This window comes from Saccopteryx bilineata, chromosome 2 (assembly GCF_036850765.1).
Source record: "Saccopteryx bilineata isolate mSacBil1 chromosome 2, mSacBil1_pri_phased_curated, whole genome shotgun sequence".
Lineage (NCBI taxonomy): Eukaryota > Metazoa > Chordata > Mammalia > Chiroptera > Emballonuridae > Saccopteryx > Saccopteryx bilineata.
Window position 1 is genome coordinate 98,868,655 of NC_089491.1, and position 21,343 is coordinate 98,889,997.

Consider the following 21,343-nt stretch of genomic DNA (forward strand, 5'->3'; position numbering starts at 1 on the left):
TAGACAGAGACAGACAGACAGGCATGGAGACAGATGAGAAGCATCAATCATTAGCTTTTCGTTGCACGTTGTGACTTCTTAGTTGTTCATTGACTGCTTTCTCATATGTGCCTTGACCGTGGGCCTTCAGCAGACTGAGTAACCCCTTGTTGGAGCCAGCGACCCTGGGTCCAAGCTAGTGAGCTTTTGCTCAAGCCAGATGAGCCCGCGCTCAAGCTGGCGACCTTGGGGTCTCGAACCTGGGTCCTTCCACATCCCAGTCCAAAGCTCTATCCACTGCGCCACCACCTGGTCAGGCCAAGCTATCAATTATTGAAAAGACACGGAGGACCTTAAATGAATACTACTAAGTGAAATAAGCCACTTAGTGCTAACAAAATGCTAACACTGTATGATTGCAACTATATGGCATTCTGGAAAAGGTAGTAAAAAAAATCTGTAGTTTTCAGGGGTTAGTGCCATGGGAGAGCGATGAATAAATGGAGCACAGGAGATTTTTAGGGCATAAAACAGTATCATGATATATATATGTCATTAGACATTTATCCAATCCTAGGGAATGTGTGACACCAAACATACTGTAAACTATGGACTTGCTTATAACGATGTATCTGTGTAGATCCATTACTTTTAACTTGCTGTGAATCTCAATCTGGTAATTGCCATATTAAAAAAACTTATTGCTATCATCTTGCTTAATTGTTAAATACAGTGTTTTTCCTTAAGATCAGGAATAAATGGATGTCTGATCTTACCACTTCTAGTCAACATTTTACTGCTAGCCAATATAGTAACGTAAGACCAAGAAATAAAATACATCGAGATTGGAAAGGAAGAAGTAAAACTGACTTTATGCATAGATGTTTTTGGTTATTTATATAGAAAATTTTATGATGCCTACAAAAAAGCTCTCCGACAACTAATAAGATTTTAGCAAGGTCACTGTGGAAAACAGTATGGAGATTTCTCAAAAAATTAAAAATCAAACTGCCTTTTGACCCAACTATCCCACTTTTAGGAATATATCCCAAGAACACTATAGCACTGTTTCAAAAGAAGAAATGCACCTCCATGTTTATGGCAGCATTGTTCACAATAGCGAAGATCTGGAAACAGCCCAAGTGTCCGTCAGTGGACGAGTGGGTTAAAAAGCTTTGGTACATATATACTATGGAATACTACTCAGCCATAAGAAATGATGACATCGGATCATTTACAACAATGTGGATGGACCTTGATAACATTATACTGAGAGAAATAAGTAAATCAGAAAAAACTAAGAACTATATGATTCCATACATAGGTGGGACATAAAATTGAGACTCAGAGACATGGACAAGAGGGTGGTGGTTACTGGAGGCGGGGGGGGGGGGAGGAGAGAGGGGGAGGGAGGGGTACAAAGAAAACTAGTTAGAAGGGGACAGAAGACAATTGGACTTTGGGTAATGGGAATGCAGCATAATCAAATGTCAAAATAACCTGGAGATGTTTTCTCTGAACATATGTACCCTGATTTATCAATGTCACCCCATTAAAATTAATTAAAAGAATTTAGCAAGGTTTAAGGATATAAGATAGGTATACAAAAATAAATTTCTATATGCTAACAACAATCAGAAAAATGAGGTTAAGACTACATCACCATTTATAATAGCATAAAAATGTGAAATCTCAAACAATACTTTGATGAGATGTATGAGGTCAAGCACTGAAAACTATAAAGCATCGCTAGATAAATGAACAAAGAGACCCATAAAAAGGATGTGTAGCCTGACCAGGTGGTGGCGCAGTGGATAGAGCGTCAGACTGGGATGCAGAAGGACCCAGGTTCGAGACCCCGAGGTCACCAGCTTGAGCGCGGACTCATCTGGCTTGAGAAAAAAAAAAAAAAGCTCACCAGCTTGGACCCAAGGTCGCTGGCTCCAGCAAGGGGTTACTCGGTCTGCTGAAGGCCCGCAGTCAAGGCACATATGAGAAAGCAATCAATGAACAACTAAGAAATCGCAACACGCAACGAAAAACTAATGATTGATGCTTCTCATCTCTCTCCGTTTCTGTCTGTCCCTGTCTATCTCTGCCTCTGTAAAAAAATAAAAAATAAATAAAATAAATAAATAATAAAAAAAGGATGTGTATATGGTTCAGCTGACTCAGTTCTTAATTCTCTGTCCTCCCTTAAATTAGTCTATAGATTTGTCACAGAGCCAATCAAAATTCAGCAAGCTTTCTTCTTTTTTTTTTAAGATTTAAAAAAATTTTTTTTTAATTTATTTAATTTAGAGAAGAGAGAGACAGAGAGAGAGAGAGACAGAGAGAGAGAGAGAGAGAAGAGAGAGACAGGGGGGAGGAGCTGGAAGCATCAACTCCCATATGTGCCTTGACCAGGCAAGCCCAGGTTTTCGAACTGGCGACCTCAGCATTTCCAGGTCGATGCTTTATCTGTGCCACCACAGGTCAGGCCAAGCTTTCTTCTTTTTTTAATTGATAAGGTGATCCTAAAACCTATATGGAAGTGCAAAAAGCATTGAATAGCCACATCAACTTTGTAAAAAAGAAGAACAAATATGGAGGACGAAGAGTACCTGATTTCAATAGTTATTAAAAACTAGAGAAATAAAGATAGTTGGATATCGGTATTAAGATACACAAGTAGATCAGGAACAGGGTAGAGAGCATAGAAATAGGCTCAACAAATACAGCCAGTTAGGTTTCAACAGAGGTAACAAAACAATTTTAATGGTGCAAGGGTGATTATTTCAACACAAGATACTAACATAATTGCATAGTCACGTATAAAACAAAAATACAAAAAGTCAAAGAATGTAACTGCAAAATGTATAAAATTTTAGAAAACAGGAAAATTTATGGTGACTGAATTTAGCAAAGATTTCTTTAACTATAGCAATAAAGAGCATGTAGTATTTTAAAAAATAAATTGTACTTGATCAAAATTTAAATCTTTTTAAAAGACACTGTTAAGAACAAGGAAAGGCATGCCACATAATGGAGAAGTTTTGCAAAATATATATTCTAAAAGCACTTGTATCAAGAATAAAGAAGTCTTATAACTCAATTATAAAGAGAAAAACCACCCAATTTTTAAAACAGTCCAAAGCTTTGAACACAGTTTAGCAAAGATGCTACATAAATGGCAAATAAGCACATGACAAGATGCTCCACATCCTTAGTCATTAAGAAAATTGAAATTCAGGCTTCAATGAGGTACCACTACACACATATTAGACTGGCTAAAATTTAAAAAACAGACCATAGCAAGTGTTGGCAAGTATGTGGACTAACTATAATTTTCATACAGTGCTCTTGGTAATGTAAAATGACATAAACATTTTTAGGAAACAGTTTGGTGGTTTCCTCAAAAGTTAATCATGCACCTTTCATTTACCTAGCTATTCCACTCCTAGATATTTACCCAAGAGAAATGAAAGCTTTTACTTACACAAAGACTATGTGTAAATGTACAGAGCAGCTTTTCTTCATACTTGACAAAAAGTGGGACCCATCTATACATTCATCAGTATGTTCATGGATAAACTAACTGTAATATATCTATACAATGGAAGAGTACTTAGCAACAACAGTGGATGCATCTCAAAATAATTATCTTGAATAAAAGAAGTCTTACGTAAAAAGGATACAAAACTTTTTATAGGGAAAGCATCTCAGTGTTTGCTTCAAGATAGGGAGGGGTTTTTTTTGGAGTCAGACCAATGGATGAGCTTACCAATGGTTACTAGTGAGCTTTTAGATGATACTCATTTTCTTGATTCTGTCATAGTTTTGCCAATACTCTACAAGTATGTTGTCTCCACCACTGTATTTGGATAGGGCAACCACTTTGATGTTCAGAGAAATAGAGCAGCTTTTTGGTATCACACATCTAAATGGTGTGAATAAACTTTACAATCCTGACTTGTCTGAGATACTTAGCAATGATATATGATCAAAGAGAAATGATGTGGAGGGCCTTGAAGACCAGGCTGTGGGTTTGATAGAAGCTTAGATAAGGGATCAGGAAATTAGGGGCCAGAAGCCAAATCAAACCTGCTGGGTGCTTAAAATGGCTTTTATATTTTAATGGTTTTAAATTTTAAAAGAATAATATTTTATGACACTAAACTACATGAAATTAAAATTTCAATATCCATACATAGTTTTATTGAAACAGCCACACTCATTTATTTATATACTGCTTAAACTTTTTTTTTTTTTTTTTTGTATTTTTCTGAAGCTGGAAACGGGGAGAGACAGTCAGACAGACTCCCGCATGTGCCCGACCCGGGATCCACCCGGCACGCCCACCAGGGGCGACGCTCTGCCCACCAGGGGGCGATGCTCTGTCCCTCCAGGGCGTCGCTCTGCCGAGACCAGAGCCACTCTAGCGCCTGGGGCAGAGGCCAAGGAACCATCCCCAGCGCCCGGGCCATCTTTGCTCTAATGGAGCCTTGGCTGAGGGAGGGGAAGAGAGAGACAGAGAGGAAGGAGGGGGGGGGGTGGAGAAGCAAATGGACGCTTCTCCTATGTGCCCTGGCTGGGAATCGAACCCGGGTTCCCCCGCACGCCAGGCCGACGCTCTACCGCTGAGCCAACCGGCCAGGGCCTATACTGCTTAAACTTTAACAATGTAGCCTGCTACATCTAAAATAGTTTACAGCTCAAGTTGGCCAGTTTATAGCAGTCCTCCAGGACTGAGGATGACTTCGCCCCCAGCGGACACATTTGGCAATGACTGGATACCATTTTTGTAGTCACAGTTGAAAGGGGTGCTACAGGCCAGAGATGCTGCTAAATGCCTTTCAGTGCCTAGGACAGGCCACCACAGCAAACAATCAGCCAGCAAAAAAAATGTCATTTGTGCCAAGATTCAGAAACCCATGTTTGAAGAATCAAGACCGTCACATGTTGCTTATAGACAGAATCTAGTGAATTATAACTAGATGGGATTAGTTATAAGCAAATCATTTCCATGTGGTAATCTCTTTCTCAAGATTTTTTCTTAATTCCAAGATGTTCTTTACTTTTAATCTGTTTCCAAGTCTCAGCCATCTGGCCGTGTAGTCAGAATCGCATATTCCTTATTTTAGGGCCCTCCTTTACAGTTTGTGTTTCTGTTGTGCTCAGGCGATGCTGTTGTTTCCAACGCTCTATCCACTGCGCCACCGCCTGGTCAGGCCAAGCTCAGAAGAGATTTAAAGATAAGAGCCATGTTTACAGTTTCTCTCTTCTGACTTTGCAATCATTTTCATCAATTCTCTTTAAAGTTCCTAGTTCTGCATATACATTCTATTTTGTTTTATTTTTGTTAGAGACCATTGAATAAAAATAGTACTGCTCCTTTTTAAAAAAAAAGTAGAAAGATGTGTTTAAATTTATAAAAATAATATAGTTTTTTATATTTAAAACAATACACATATGTATGGGCATATGTGTAAGTTCCCTTAACTGTAATTCATAGTTTAGTACAAGGGTAGTCACCTTTTACTTAAAGGTCCAGAGAGTAAATATTTTTGGCTTTGCTGGCCAACAGTTTCTGTCTAAACTACTCTACTTATTACTGCAGTCCAAAAGGAGCCATACAAGATAAGTGAATGGAAGGACATGAGTATATTCTAATGGCACTTTGTTGTTGTTTCTTTAAAACAAACAGGATTTGGGCCCTGGCCGGTTGGCTCAGTGGTAGAGTGTCGGCTTGGCATGCAGGGGGCCCGGGTTCGATTCCCGGCCAGGGCACATAGGAGAAGCGCCCATTTGCTTCTCCACCCCCCCTTCCTTCCTCTCTGTCTCTCTCTTCCCCTCCCGCAGCCAAGGTTCCATTGGAGCAAAGATGGCCCGGGCGCTGGGGATGGCTCCTTGGCCTCTGCCCCAGGCGCTAGAGTGGCTCTGGTCGCGGCAGAGCGACGCCCCGGAGGGGCAGAGCATCGCCCCCTGGTGGGCAGAGCGTCGCCCTGGTGGGCATGCCGGGTGGATCCCGGTCGGGCGCATGCAGGAGTCTGACTGCCTCTCCCCGTTTCCAGCTTCAGAAAAATACAAAACAAACAAACAAACAAACAAACAAAAAAACAGGATTTGGCCTGGGGGCCATAATTTCCTAACTGCTGTTACAGTATATCTGACCCCTTTTAAGCATATATGAACATATATATTTAAACACAAAGCCCTGGCCGGTTGGCTCAGCGGTAGAGCGTCGGCCTAGCGTGCGGAGGACCCGGGTTCGATTCCCGGCCAGGGCACACAGGAGAAGCGCCCATTTGCTTCTCCACCCCTCCGCCGCGCTTTCCTCTCTGTCTCTCTCTTCCCCTCCCGCAGCCAAGGCTCCATTGGAGCAAGGATGGCCCGGGCACTGGGGATGGCTCTGTGGCCTCTTCCTCAGGCGCTAGAGTGGCTCTGGTCGCAACATGGCGACGCCCAGGATGGGCAGAGCATCGCCCCCTGGTGGGCAGAGTGTCGCCCCATGGTGGGCGTGCCGGGTGGATCCCGGTCGGGCGCATGCGGGAGTCTGTCTGACTGTCTCTCCCTGTTTCCAGCTTCAGAAAAGTGAAAAAAACAAAACAAAAAACACAAATGGAATTGTTTGATATATTATGCTGCAACCTATTGTCTTCTTCTCAATAATAAATTGTGGATGTGTGGACATAAAAAGGGTGTGGCAAAAGTAGATTTACACAATTTTTTCTTGACAATTTATTTTGTATTATTGTTAACGATTGTATTATTTGCCATATAAACATCTGTAAGCCTCCCTCCTCCCTCCCGTATGTCAACATAGATAAACCCATCTGGTCTGTACACACTATTTTCATTTTATGTGATTTAACAGACAATTTGATGATGGATATTTAATTTTTCCAATTTTTTGCTATTATATACATTCTTACACATATGTCTTCTGGAAGTACTTTTGTGTTTTAATTTTAATTTATACATAAGATAATATAAGTCTTCATTGTTTTTTAACTATATTATCCCGGGGAATTATTTTTGGATGTGGTTTAATATTTATAACTCACTTTGGTCATATTTACTGACATATTTTGAGACTATGTTTGAGGTATATGCAAACATAATTGCTATATTTTTCTGGTACTTTGATCATTAGATACTTTCTGTATCTCTAGTAGAGATTTTTGTCATAAGATCTACTTTGCCTGATAATGGGAGTTGCTTTCTTTTGGTTAATGTCTAATTAATCTATTTTTGCATCATTTTATTTTCCACCTGTCCATAGTCTTATATTTTCAATATACCTTCTATTAGCACATTGGTTTTAATGTAGTCTGACCTTTGTCTTTTTTTTTTTTATGGAATTTTAATTTTTTTAAATTATTTTTTTATTTTTATTTATTCATTTTTATTAGAGAGAGAGAGTGAGGGAGAGATAGAGAGAGAACAGGGGGAGGAGCAGGAAGCATCAACTCCCATATGTACCTTGACCAGGCAAGCCCAGAGTTTTGAACCGGTGACCTCAGCATTCCAGGTTGACGCTTTATCCACTGCGCCACCACAGGTCAGGCTGACCTTTGTCTTTTAATTGTAATATTTACTCTAATATAACACTTGATGCATTTTGGTTTAAATCTGGTTTCTGATTATTTGCTTTCTATTTATCTTGCCTGGTCTGTTTTTTTTTTAATTCTTTTTTAAAAATTGATTACTTTTTTTTTTTTTTTTTTACAGAGACAGAGAGAGTCAGAGAGAGGGATAGACAGGGACAGACAGACAGGAACGGAGAGATGAGAAGCATCAATCATTAGTTTTTCGTTGCACATTGCGAAACCTTAGTTATTCATTGATTGCTTTCTCATATGTGCCTTGACCACAGGCCTTCAGCAGACTGAGTAACTCCTTGCTCTAGCCGGAGACATTGGGTCCAAGCTGGTGAGCTTTTGCTCAAACCAGATGAGCCCACGCTCAAGTTGATGACCACCTCGGGGTCTCGAACCTGAGTCCTCGGCATCCCAGTCCAACGCTCTATCCACTGCGCCACCACCTGGTCAGGCTGATTACTTATTTTTTATTATTACATTAACAATTATACACTTTTTACCTTTCTGTTCTTTGTACAGCTTGCCACGCACATCTCTGACTAATCAAGTCTAAACACAATCAGTACCTTTACCTCTTCCTGTACAATGTAAGAACCAGGACAACTTGAACTTTACCCTGGCAAAAACAAAAACAAAAAATACTTCATCCTGGCACATATTCTGCTTTTGTCATACACTTTATTTCTTTATATATGCTAAACCCTCAAAAGATTATTTTTTATATTTTATGCTCAAAGTTCATTTATATCAGGCTTTCTCAGCCTTCACACTATAATATTTGGGCTGGATAATTCTTTTTTGCCGGGGGCTGGCCTTTCTATACTAAGTAGCATTCGTGGCATCAAGTCAATAGATGACCCTAACAACTTCCCTTCAGTTTTGACAACCAAAAATGTCTCCAGACATTATTAATGGTATCCTATATCGTATGGAGGGATTCATCCTGCCTTCAGTTGAGAACCACTAATTTAGATTTACCTAAACATTTATCCTTTTTGTTTCTTTTTATTCCTTCCAGCATCTTCAGTTTTCTATTAAGAGTATTTTATTTCTAATTGATGAAGACATTTCATTCTTATAGTTCAGGAAACTGATAACCAATTATTTTTTATCTGAAAATATTTATATTTTGTTTATTCTGAAATGATGTATTGTCTAGATATGAAATTCTAGATTGACAAGTGTTTTGTTCAGCATTTTGAAGGTTTCATTTCAATGTCTTCTTGTTTTCATAGTTTCTATTATGTAGTCATCTGTCGATTTAATTATTTTTCTTTTAAAAGTAACTTTGGGCCCTGGCCGGTTGGCTCAGCGGTAGAGCGTCGGCCTAGCGTGCGGGGGATCCGGGTTCGATTCCTGGCCAGGGCACATAGGAGAGGCGCCCATTTGCTTCTCCACCCCCCCCCCTTCCTCTCTGTCTCTCTCTTCCCCTCCCGCAGCCAGGGCTCCATTGGAGCAAGAATGGCCTGGGCGCTGGGGATGGCTCCTTGGCCTCTGCCCCAGGTGCTAGAGTGGCTCTGGTCGCGGCAGAGTGATGCCCCGGAGGGGCAGAGCATCGCCCCCTGGTGAGCAGAGCGTCGCCCCTGGTGGGCGTGCCGGGTGGATCCCGGTCGGGCGCATGCGGGAGTCTGTCTGACTGTCTGTCCCCGTTTCCAGCTTCAGAAAAATACAAAAAGAAAAAAAAAAAAAAAGAAGGATCCTGAGTCTGAGAAATCAGACTCTTTCTCACAAACAGTATCCTGACTTGTTTCCAGCTAAATACTGTTCATACGCCTCTTCTAGGCTCTGGGGCTGCAGGCTGGGGCTTTGTTCCTGGGGCTCAGGACTCTTCCCCCTCTGCTAAAAGTAACTTTGTTTTCTGGCTGCTTTTACTATATTCTCTTTAGCTTTGTTTTTCAGCTGTTTTACTCTGTTATACATATAATTTTCTTGTTCTTACCCTGTTTGAGATTCAAAACATTTTTGAAACTGTAGCCTCATATTCATCAAATTCGGAAACTTTTAAGCCCTTATTTCATTAAATACTGCTTTCTTGCTTCTCTCTCTTTCTTTTTTGGAACTATAGTTACATTATGATAGTCTTCTTTTTTTTTTCTTTCCAAAGTTAGAAGCAAGGAGGCAGTCAGAGAGACTCCCACATGTACCCAACCAGGCTCCATCCAGTATGCCCACAAGGGGGCGATGCTCGGCCCCTCTGGGACGTTGCTCTGCTGCAGTCCGAGCCATTCTAGTGCCTGAGGCAGAGGCCATGGAGCCATCCTCAGCACCTGGGCCAACTTTCCTCCAACAGAGCCTTGGCTGCGGGAGGGGAAGAGAGAGATAGAGAGGAAGGGGAGGGGGAAGGGTGGAGAAGCAGATAGACGCTTCTCCTGTGTGCCCTGACCAAGAATCGAACCCCGGACTTCCACACGCTGGACCAACACTCTACTGCTGAGCCAACTGGCCAGGGCTGATAGTCTTCTTATTACGTCTTGTTTTGTTTTGCTGGTTTGGGGGGTTGTTTTTACTTGTTTTATTTTATTTATTTATTTATTTTACAGGGACAGAGAGAGAGTCAGAGAGAGGGATAGACAGGGACAGACAGACAGGAACAGAGAGAGATGAGAAGCATCAATCATCAGTGTGTCGTTGCGACACCTTAGTTGTTCATTGATTGCTTTCTCATATGTGCCATGACTACGGGCCTTCAGCAGACTGAGTAACCCCTTGCTCAAGCCAGCGACCTTGGGTCCAAGCTGGTGAGTTTTTGCTCAAACCAGATGAGCTTGCGCTCAAGCTGGCAATCTTGGGGTCTCGAACCTGGGTCCTCTGCAACCCAGTCCGACGCTCTATCCACTGTGCTACCACCTGGTCAGGCTCTTGTTTTATTTATTTTTTTCTGAAGCTGGAAACGGGGAGAGACAGTCAGACAGACTCCCGCATGCGCCCGACCGGGATCCACCCGGCATGCCCACCAGGGACGACGCTCTGCCCACAAGGGGGCGATGCTCTGCCCCTCCGGGGCGTCACTCTGCCGCGACCAGAGCCACTCTAGCGCCTGGGGCAGAGGCCAAGGAGCCATCCCCAGTGCCCAAGCCATCTTTGCTCCAATGGAGCCTTGGCTGCGGGAGGGGAAGAGAGAGACAGAGAGGAAGAAGGCGATGGGGGTGAAGAAGCAAATGGGCACTTCTCCTATGTGCCCTGGCCGGGAATCGAACCCGGGTCCCCCGCACGCCAGGCCGACGCTCTACCGCTGAGCCAACCGGCCAGGGCTTGTTTTATTTTTTTTTATTATTATTATTTTTTATTTATTTATTTTTTCTTTCATTTTTCTGAAGCTGGAAACAGGGAGAGACAGTCAGACAGACTCCCGCATGCGTCCGACCGGGATCCACCCGGCACGCCCACCAGGGGCGGCGCTCTGCCCACCAGGGGGCGATGCTCTGCCCATCCTGGGCTTCGCCATGTTGCTACCAGAGCCACTCTAGCGCCTGAGGCAGAGGCCACAGAGCCATCCCCAGCGCCCGGGCCATCTTTGCTCTAATGGAGCCTTGTCTGTGGGAGGGGAAGAGAGAGACAGAGAGGAAAGCACGGTGGAGGGGTGGAGAAGCAAATGGGCGCTTCTCCTGTGTGCCCTGGCCGGGAATCGAACCCGGGTCCTCCGCACGCTAGGCCGACGCTCTACCGCTGAGCCAACTGGCCAGGGCTTGTTTTATTTTTTAATTGCAGTTGACACTCTATATTTTATTTGTTTCAGGGTATACCATAGATGGTTAGACACTTATATAACTTATTGTTATTATTATTTTTTTTTGGCAGAGACAGAGACAGACAGGAAGGGAGAGAGAGATGAGAAACATCAATTCTTCGTTGCAGTTCCTTAGTTGTTCATTGATTGATTTCTCATATGTGCCTTGACCACTGGGGCTACAGCAGACCGAGTGACCCCTTGCTCGAGCCAGCGACCTTGGGCTCAAGCTGGTGAGCCTTGCTCAAACCAGATGAGCCCGCACTCAAGCTGGCGACCTCGGGGTCTCGAACTTGGGTCCTTCCGCGTCCCAGTTTGACGCTCTATCCACTGCGCCACTGCCTGGTCAGGCTTATATAACTTATTAAATGATAGCTCTGATAAGTCTTCTACCCACCTGACACTATACATAGATATTACAATATTAGTATATTCTCTGTGCTGCACTATTTTGTAACTGCCACTTTTATTACTTAAACCCCTTTACCTTTCCACTTAGCCCCCAAGCCCTCCATACCTTCCTCCCATCTAACAACCATTAGTTTGTTTCCTGTATCAGTGAGTTTGTTTCTGTTTTGTTTCTTATTATGTCTTTAATGTCTCTTTCCCTGTCTTGTATTTTTCATTATTCTGTGACTCTGATTCATCCTGGTAATTTTTTTTTTTTAGATTTTATTTATTGATTTTAGGAGGAGGTGGGAAAAGGGAGAAGTAGGAAACATCAACTTGTAGTTGCTTCTCATATGTGCCTTGACATGGCAAACCTGGGGTTTTGAACCAGCGACCTCAGTGTTCCAAGTCGATACTTTATCCACTGCGCTAACACAGGTCAGGCCATCCTAGTTATTCTTTAAATCTATCATCCAGTTAACTAATTATCTCTCCAGCTGTGATTTATTTGCTATTAAACCCACTCATTGGCTTCCTTATTTCTGTTTTGTGGGGGGTTTTTTTAGTTTTTTAAGTTTTCAGTGGGTTTTTATTAGTTTTGACTCTCAACTGAAATTTTCAATCTTTTTTTTGTATTTTTCTGAAGCTGGAAACGGGGAGACAGGCAGTCAGACAGACTCCCGCATGCGCCCGATGGGGACCCACCCGGCATGCCCACCAGGGGGCGATGCTCTGCCCATCTGGGGCATTGCTCTGTTGCAACCAGGGCCATTCTAGCGCCTGAGGCAGAGGCCACAGAGCCATCTTCAGCTCCTGGGCCATCTTTTGCTCCAATGGAGCCTTGGCTGCAGGAGGGGAAGAGAGAGACAGAGAGGAAGGAGAGGAGGAGGGGTGGAGAAGCAGATGGGCGCCTCTCCTGTATGCCCTGGCCGGGAATTGAACCCGGGACTTCTGCACACCAGGTCGACACTCTACCACTGAGCCAACTGGCAGGGCCAAATGTGTCATATTTTTTAAAGTTTGTGTCTGAAGACTCCATTTTTTGGACCCTCTTTATATCTATTTCTATAGTTTGTATTTCTTGAGGTCTTTAGTTACATTGTCTTGTTTGTATGCCTGATGGCTTTTGATTGAGTGCCATTGTATATGAAAAAATTTGAAAATACTTTGAATCCTAGGATGATATATTCTTTATGCCAAAAAGATTTACATTTGCCTCATACATGAAACTAAGGACACTACCAGTTATGGATTGAGTGATTTGAAGCACTTTGTGTCCCAAAACGAGCCTGGTGGTTTCACTGGCATCACTGTCCCTGCCACCCCTGCTGCTGGTTTGGTCCTGTCCCTTGGTTTTTGTTTCTCTCTTGCCTAATGAGGCTGTTTTAAAGCTATATACTAAGCTTCTCAACCACCTCATCTGGGTACACAGATGCCACCAGAAGAAAAAGCTATTCCAAACTTCTTTGGGTCTTAGTCTTATCACTGGCCCTGTTATTTTCTTCTTTTGTCTAATTATTCTTAGCAGGTCCATCAGTCTGAATTGCCTAGCCTGCCATTATTAGAAGCCCTTGGATTCATTCTATTTCCTACTGAAATATATCTACATCTTAAAAGAGAATGTTGTGAGTTATAAAAATTTCGAATTCTAATATGTCTGAAAGTATTCAGTTTAGTTGGAAATAGTATTATTTTAAAAATAATTTCCTTCAATACTTTATTTTTTTAACTTATTAAAATTTATTTTTAAGATTTTATTTATTTATTTTAGAGAGACGAGAGGGGGGGGGGAGGGAGGAAGTAGGGGGAGGAGCAGGAAGCATCAACTCCCATATGTGCCTTGACCAGGCAAACCCAGGGTTTTGAACTGGTGACCTAAGCGCTGATGCTTTATCCATTGTGCCACTACAGGTCAGGCCAATTTGAATCTAATTTTTATCTCTTTCTAAGAAATCTCATTTTTCCTTTCTCTTTTTCTTTTTTTAATTTACTTATTGATTTTTAGAGAGTTAGGAAGGGGGAGAGGGATAGAGAGAGAGAGAGAGAAACATTAATCTGTTTCTGTTTGTGCCCCGACCAGGGATTGAACCGGCAACCTCTATATATCCGGACAATGATCTAGCCAGCTGAACTATCCAGCCAGGGCATTTTCCCTCTTTGTATAGGTTTTTTTTTTAATATTTTCACTTTATGTTTAATAGTTAGAAGTTTAATATATCGGTGTTTTGTTTTGTTTTTTAATCTATCCTTCTTGGACTCTTTTACTCTAACATTTTTCCCCCCATCCAAGCTCTGTTTTATGTAGTTCTTTCCCACACTATGGCAATGTTTTCCCTCTTTGAATTCATTCCCGTGTTCTCCTGTCTTCGAAGGACTCCTCAGAGTTTCTCTCAGCAGGAATTCTCATTATTTTCTAGTGTAGCTGTATATTCATGTGTGTATTTGTAATTAATCTTCTCTTGTTTCTAGGGACCTGGTGAGGAGAACTAGGTGTGATATCTGCTCGGATTGCCCTTCTGAATCTCAGTTGTTCTTTTTTATACCTTCGTCCAACAAAATCATCTTCCTGTAGTCAGGTTGACCTTGAGTCATATTTGACTTGCCACCATGAAGGTGTCTTTATATTTATATCAGCGAACCTCAGCACTGCAAAGTTTGTTCAGCATATATGGACATTAATTATTGCAGTCACTCCAGAGTCTTTACAGTAGGTCATCAAGACAAAACTACATTAGAACCACTTTTTGTAATCTATTTTTAGAAAAGGTAACATGCAAAATGCAAGGAAGGAGTAAACCCCTTAGGTGATTTGCAGTTAACATTGTAAAAGTAAATTACGAGAGCAAACTGATATTGGGAAGGAACAGCAACAGCAGCAGGGGTGCTTATGACAAGTTGGACCATGAGGTAGCCTGGAAGTAACCTGTGCTGAGCGGCAAGGCAGGTGGGCTCTGATGGAAAGTATGCGTGCTCTGCTGTGCATAAAACACACAGAGAAATGTTCTTACTTTGAGAGTCATGTGTGTAGGCCCCCGTGGTAGGTAAGAGTTATGGGGGGGTTGGGCATGAACTTGAGGGCTCTGAAGATAAACTCCCATTGAGGGTCCTTGGTGTCCTGTAGTCCATCCCTGGCCCCCCTGTGACCACTCAGCAGGATGCTTGAGTTCACCCCTCTTCCACTTTCCCCATCATGGAAACCATCTCCCTTAGTCTTTATCTCTTTCCCCCCTCAAATTATCCTATTTTTACTAATCCAGAAATTTAACTAGATATGTACAGAAATAAATTTGCAGAGCTATCTTAACTTTAATAAAATCAGAATCTAAATAGTCTCACTGAAATGTTTAAACAATTTTTAGGGAATGGGCTCTCAATGTTAATTTTATAATTGATGCCTAGGTCTTTGTTATTTTCAACAATTTATAGAATTTTGCATCACATTTAATATTTAGTAAACAGGCCTGACCAGGTGGTGGCGCAGTGGATAGAGCGTGGACTGGGATGTGAAGGACCCAGGTTCGAGACCCCGAGGTCGCCAGCTTGAACACGGGCTCATCTGGTTTGAGCAAAAATCTCACCAGCGTGGACCCAAGATCGCTGGCTCGAGCAAGGGGTTACTCAGTCTGCTGAAGGCCCACGGTCAAGGCACATATGAGAAAGCAATCAATGAACAAATAAGGTGTTGCAACGAGAAACTGATGATTGATGCTTCTCATCTCTTCATTCCTGTCTGTCTATCCCTCTCTCTGACTCTGTTAAAAAAAAAAAAATTAGTAAACAGCTCTGCAATTGAGTTCATAGGTTTCTAGAGATAAACTTTTATGGCACTCTAATTGCAGTTATTCTTATTTTGATCAAGTAAATTTTTCTTGTAGCACATAACTGTGTTTATCCCAACATTAAATATCATCTTTAAATCTAGTTAACTTACTGTTTTTCTCCTTAAACTTTTTAATCAGCACTCTTAAGTAAGCTTTTAAAATACTAAGTTTAGGATTTTAAACTTCTACATGAAGCTATTAGATGTCTGTTATCCTTTTTAACTTCACTCTACAAGCTTAAAATGAAAAAAAAGTTTTAATTAATCCTTTATGTTCTTTCGGACTGAAAAATACAGACGAAAATTTTCAAACCATTTCTATTGAGTACATTATTCTATTTAAACATATACGAATATTTTTAATCCCAGTTTCGTAAATTTTGAAATATTTGGGAAGTTTTCACCCTGAGAAAAACAAGTAAACAGAATAATGTACATTTTAAAGTTTAAAAATCTATTAGTAAGAGCCAATTTCCTCAAGTGTTAAACACATTTACAGCATAAAATACCCAAATATTAAAACCATTCCACATGCTTTAGTAAAAACTTAAAATTGAAAACTTTTTTACCTGAAACTCTAAACTAAGTAGGCTTTGCTTGGTGTCATTTACGTCTCCAGCTGCAAATGAAACAAAAACAGAGCTTTCTTTAAAACAAAGTACAGAAAGGAATGTTGAAAAATGTTAACTGACTTCTTAGTAAAATCTAAAATGACTGCTTCCCTTGGGGATAAATGCCTTTCAGTTCTTTGTGCTGAAAACCAGCCAAGAGAGTAACCAGGGGAAATGGTTACTAAGGGAAATATTTCTTTCGAAATCATAGGAAAAGTGAAAAACTGCAGGGGGGGAAATTAGTCTGTGGGCTGGGAAGGCGAAGTTGGAAGCATAAAAATGAAGCTTGATTAAGAAATCTGTGGTTAAAAAACAAGAAAGAAATCTGTGGTTTTCATAGACTCTTTACATAAAGATTCTTAATATTTATACTAGCCTAGTTGATAGCACTTGAGCTTTATCTGATTACAGAGATGCTGTTTTTGCCAAGTTTAAGGTACCACATTCCTGGGAAGCCTGTAGTTGGGTAGTGTTATTTAACTCATCATCCATCTCTCTGCCTGCCCACTGGGAATCACACATGCAGTATTGTTAACCAAACAAAAAGCTGTTACATAGTAATGTCACTGAAATTATGTAACTTTCCACCTTGAAGCAATAACAAGAAAATGTACAAAGGATCTGTGAGGCTTCCTATTATGATTACTCTGGCAAATTGGTTATGTACTTTGGCTTCAGTTTCTGCATCTGCAAGGGAGCAGCTCAGAGACAAGTCAGGGTTTCAGACCCACGCCTCTGTTTACAGGTGACTTTGGGTAAGTTACTACTGTTTCTAAAGTTTAGTTTTTGTACACAGGGATGATAATATCTATTTTTTTCCTTTCTTTTTTTTTTAGCTAGAGAGACAGAAACAGACAGGAAGGGAGAGAGATGAGAAGCATCAATTTTTTGTTACATCACCTTAGTTGTTCATTGATTGCTTTCTCATATGTGCCTTGACTGGGGGCGGGGGGGGGGACAGCAGACCGAGTGACCACTTGCGCAAGCCATTGACCTTGGACTCAATCCATTGACCTTGGGCTTCAAGCCAGTGACCTTTGGGCTTAAGCCAGTGACGGTGGTGTCATGTCTGTGATCTCATGCTCAAGCCAGATGAGCCCGCACTCAAGCTAGCAACCTCGGGGTTTTAAATCTGGGTCCTCAGCATCCCAGGCCCCTACTCTCTATCCACTGTGCCACTGCCTAGTCAAGCTTCTTCTTTTTAAAAAATTCTCATTATTCTACTTCAGAGGTCTAAATTATTTGACAGAGAAGAGCTACATTTTTTTTTCTCCAAAAAAATGTAAAAATGATCTGGATAGATCAAATCAAGATGGTTGACTAAGCATATGAGCACTCAAATTCCTAAAAATAATAAAAACTCCCATTTGATTTTTAAAATATTAACACTGCACTACAAAATAATTAGTACCTTTTTTTTTTTTTTGGTAATTTTTATTTATTGATTTTAATGAGAGGAAGTTGAAAGGCAGAAACCATGTGTTGAACCGAAAACATGAGGCTGTTGTGTTCACAAAGGAAAATTTATTTTAAACTGCCTGGGTGCTAGCAAGCTGAGACCAGCAAAGGGTGTCAGCCCCAAGCTGCAGGAGAGAGTGTTAGATATAGGAGCTAGGGGTGGCTGCTACAGGCATCTGCCGACATCGGGTGGTGCACCAGTACACTCACAACATCCTGGTTTATGGCATTGGTCACTGACGTGAGGGTGAGTAGGAGGTGGGGGGTTTGTTTGGTAGGAATGTCTCCTTGGTAAGTTAACACAGGTCCATTACCAGTCTATCTGACATTCTCTCTGGGAGACAAGATAAAGATTTAAGGTTTGTGGTTCTGCCCTTTTCAAGACTGTCTCCTTTCCTAAGCATAAGGTCAGGCTCCTCCTAAATGTTTGCTCCCAAGGACACTTCCCAGATTCTGCTGTGAAGATAAACATCTTGATGCATTTCAAAGAGGAGGCCAGGGAGCCCTTAAGAAGGAATAAGCAATGAAATGAACTATAACCTTACAGTGGGGGATGAAAATGTTCTGTTTCTTAATTTTGCTACATCTGTTGGCACAAGACTATTTCCTCCATTGTGGATTGGAGTGGTGCCACAGCTCCTCAAAACTTTGCACAGCAGCCCTGGCCAGTTGGCTCAGCGGTAGAGCGTCGGCCTGACGTGCAGGGGACCCGGGTTCGATTCCTGGCCAGGGCACATAGGAGAAGCGCCCATTTGCTTCTCCACCCCCCCCCTCCTTCCTCTCTGTCTCTCTCTTCCCCTCCCGCAGCCAAGGCTCCATTGGAGAAAGATGACCTGGGTGCTGGGGATGGCTCCTTGGCCTTTGCCCCAGGCGCTAGAGTGGCTCTGGTCTCGACAGAGCGACACCCCGGAGGGGCAGAGCATCGCCCCCTGGTGGGCAGAGCTTCACCCCTGGTGGGCGTGCTGGGTGGATCCCAGTCGGGCGCATGCGGGAGTCTATCTGACTGTCTCCCCCCATTTCCAGCTTCAGAAAAAAAAAAAAAAAAATTTGCACAGCAGCTCAACCGTCATTTATCAGCAAAAGAGAGGTTTGGGCCAGGTTACCAAGTAAGAAGGACGTCCCAAGTAAGGACTGGTTACTAAGTAATCCAGTCCTTCTCCTTCAGGCCTGCATTGTTTTAGAGATGGCAGCAGAGTAGCCATTTTATCTATCAGAAAGGCAGAGAGTGAGACAAGAATATCAATCTGTTCTTGTATGTGCTCTGACTGTTGATTGAACTGGTAACCTCTGTGCTTCAGAACGATGCTCTAACCAACCGACCTATCCAGCCAAAGCCATAATTAGTACTCTTAGAAGACAAGAAATTCTGAGAAATTTCGTAAAGACTAAAGGCACATAGCCTGACCAGGCGGTGGCGCAGTGGATGGAGCGTTGGACTGGGATGTGGAGCACCCAGGTTCAAGACCCCGAGGTCGCCAGCTTGAGCGCGGGCTCATCTGGTTTGAACAAAGCTCACCAGCTTGTACCCAAGCTGGCTCAAGCAAGGGGTTACTCGGTCTGCTGTGGCCCCCCGGTCAAGGCACATATGAGAAATCAATCAATGAACAACTAAGGAACCACACGAAGAATTGATGTTTCTCATCTCTCTCCCTTCCTGTCTGTCCCTATCATCCCTCTCTCTGTCTCTACCATAAATAAATAAATAAATAAATAAATAAATAAATAAATAAATAAAGGCACATAGACTCTGTCTGATAGATGACATTACAGCCCAAAATATGTGTGGGACAGGATAGCTCTGTGAGTGTTCCAGATTTAGAAATGACAGGTCCTAGGAATGGTGAGGTTCATTGGGAAGCTGCATTTAAGAGTAGTGTTGGAATCCATGGGAGTCTGAAAGACCAGACTAAACAGGCTTTATTGAAAGGAAGAAAGGAACCCTGCCGGGCACTTCTCCTGGGGGAGAAGAGCACCAGTTACAGACTAGAGCAGGGGTCCCCAAAATTTTTACACAGGGGGCCAGTTCACTGTCCCTCAGACCGTTGGAGGGCCGGACTATAAAAAAAACTATGAACAAATTCCTATGCACCCGCACATATCTTATTTTTAAGTAAAAAAACAAAACGGGAACAAATACAATATTTAAAATAAAGAACAAGTAAATTTAATTCAACAAACTGACCAATATTTCAGTGGGAACTATGCTCCTCTCACTGACCACCAGTGAAAGAGGTGCCCTTCCAGAAGTGCGGCGGGGGCCGGATAAATGGCCTCAGTGGGCCGCATGTAACCCACAGGCCGTAGTTTGGGGACCCCTGGACTAGGGGCAAGTTATATAGTGTTTGGGAGAGCCTGAGGGGATACTGAGGCAAAAGTCCTGGTGTGTCCGGAGCCCCTCCTTGGGGCGGGTTGTCAGTTTTTTGGAATTCCTTTGTCTCAGGGGTGATAGTCCAGTAAGGGTGAGGTCTGACAGATAAGCGGAACATCAAGAGGGCAGTTTGGAATTCACCTATCTATCAAGTAGCAGGCAGATAACCTCAATCCTCCAGATGTCTCTATTGTTTGTTCTAAGTACTAGGCATTTTCCCCCAAATTGAACCCATGTCCTCGTCTACTTGGCCTTGGGTGGCTGGTGGAACATGGAGTCCCCATGTTCTGAATTCAAATTTGCTACAGTACAACCCAGTACCAGCACAAAGTTGACCATCTCTACCTACCGTTTCAGAACTTTTGGTCAGTGTCTAACTCTGTATTCTCAGTCATAACCAGATAGCACAGTATTACCAATTAGAATTACAAAAATTCAAAGCACCAAATGCTGGTGAGAATGTGGAAAAACAGGAACTCTCCACACTGCTGGTGGGAATGTGTAATAGTGCAGCCACTTTGGAAGACAGTTTGGCAGTTTCTTACAAAACTAAACATATTCTTACCATATGATCCAGCAATCATGCTCCTTGATATTTACTCAAATGAATTTAAAACTTATGTTCACACAAAACCTTCCAATGGATATTTATAGCAGCTTTATTCATAATTGCCAAAGTTTAGAAACAGCGAGGATGTCCTTCAGTAGGTAAATGGATAAACTGTAGTACATCCAGAAAACGAAATACTACTCCGTGCTAAAATGAGTGGCTCTCAAGCCATGAGAAGACATGGAGGAACCTTACGTGCATAAATTCTAAGTGCAATAAGCCATTCTGAAAAGGCCAAAAACTGTATGATTACAACTGTTTGGAAAAGGCTAACTTGGAGACAGTAAAAAGATGAGAGGTTGCTAGGGTTTGGGGAGGAAAGGGATGAACAGGAGGAGCACAGAGGATTTGTAGGGCGGTGAAACTACTCTAATATATGATGGACACATGCCGTCATATAGTTGTCTAAACCCACACAGTGCATAATACCCAGAGTGCATCCTGACGTAACTGTGACTTGGGAGATGAAGTGCAGGTCCATTAATTGTCACAAATGCACCATGATAGTTGGGGATGTTGATAATGAGGGAGGCTAGAAGGGAAACTGGGGATATATGGGAAATCTCTGTATAGTGCCTTCCTCTTTATTTTGCTGTGGACCTGAAGGTGTTTTTTAACAAAATAGCCTTAAAAAATATGGCCTGATTTGAAATGTATACATTGCTTGAGTAGGAAAAAAATGTTGATGGCATGTGGTGTTTGGGTGCAAACAGAAATGCATATTTTTTGAGGGCAACTTAAAAATAACTATACTCCGTCCCAGCCTTTCCTGTCTAGGAATCCAGTATGGAAACATG

The 21,343-nt window shown here is 42.1% G+C and overlaps 2 protein-coding genes across 8 annotated transcripts in view; one reads left to right on the forward strand and one right to left on the reverse strand.

Annotated features, from left to right (window-relative positions):
• ECM2 (extracellular matrix protein 2) overlaps positions 1–16,197 on the reverse strand; it is a 49,121-nt gene extending 32,924 nt beyond the window's left edge. For all 3 annotated transcript variants that reach the window (XM_066257461.1, XM_066257460.1, XM_066257458.1), the window contains exon 1: positions 16,069–16,197. The gene's annotated coding sequence lies outside the window, so the exon portion shown is untranslated. The remainder of the gene's footprint in view (positions 1–16,068) is intronic.
• Positions 1–21,343, forward strand: part of CENPP (centromere protein P) — a 261,199-nt gene that overhangs the window by 191,504 nt on the left and 48,352 nt on the right. The gene's annotated exons all lie outside the window — the stretch shown is intronic.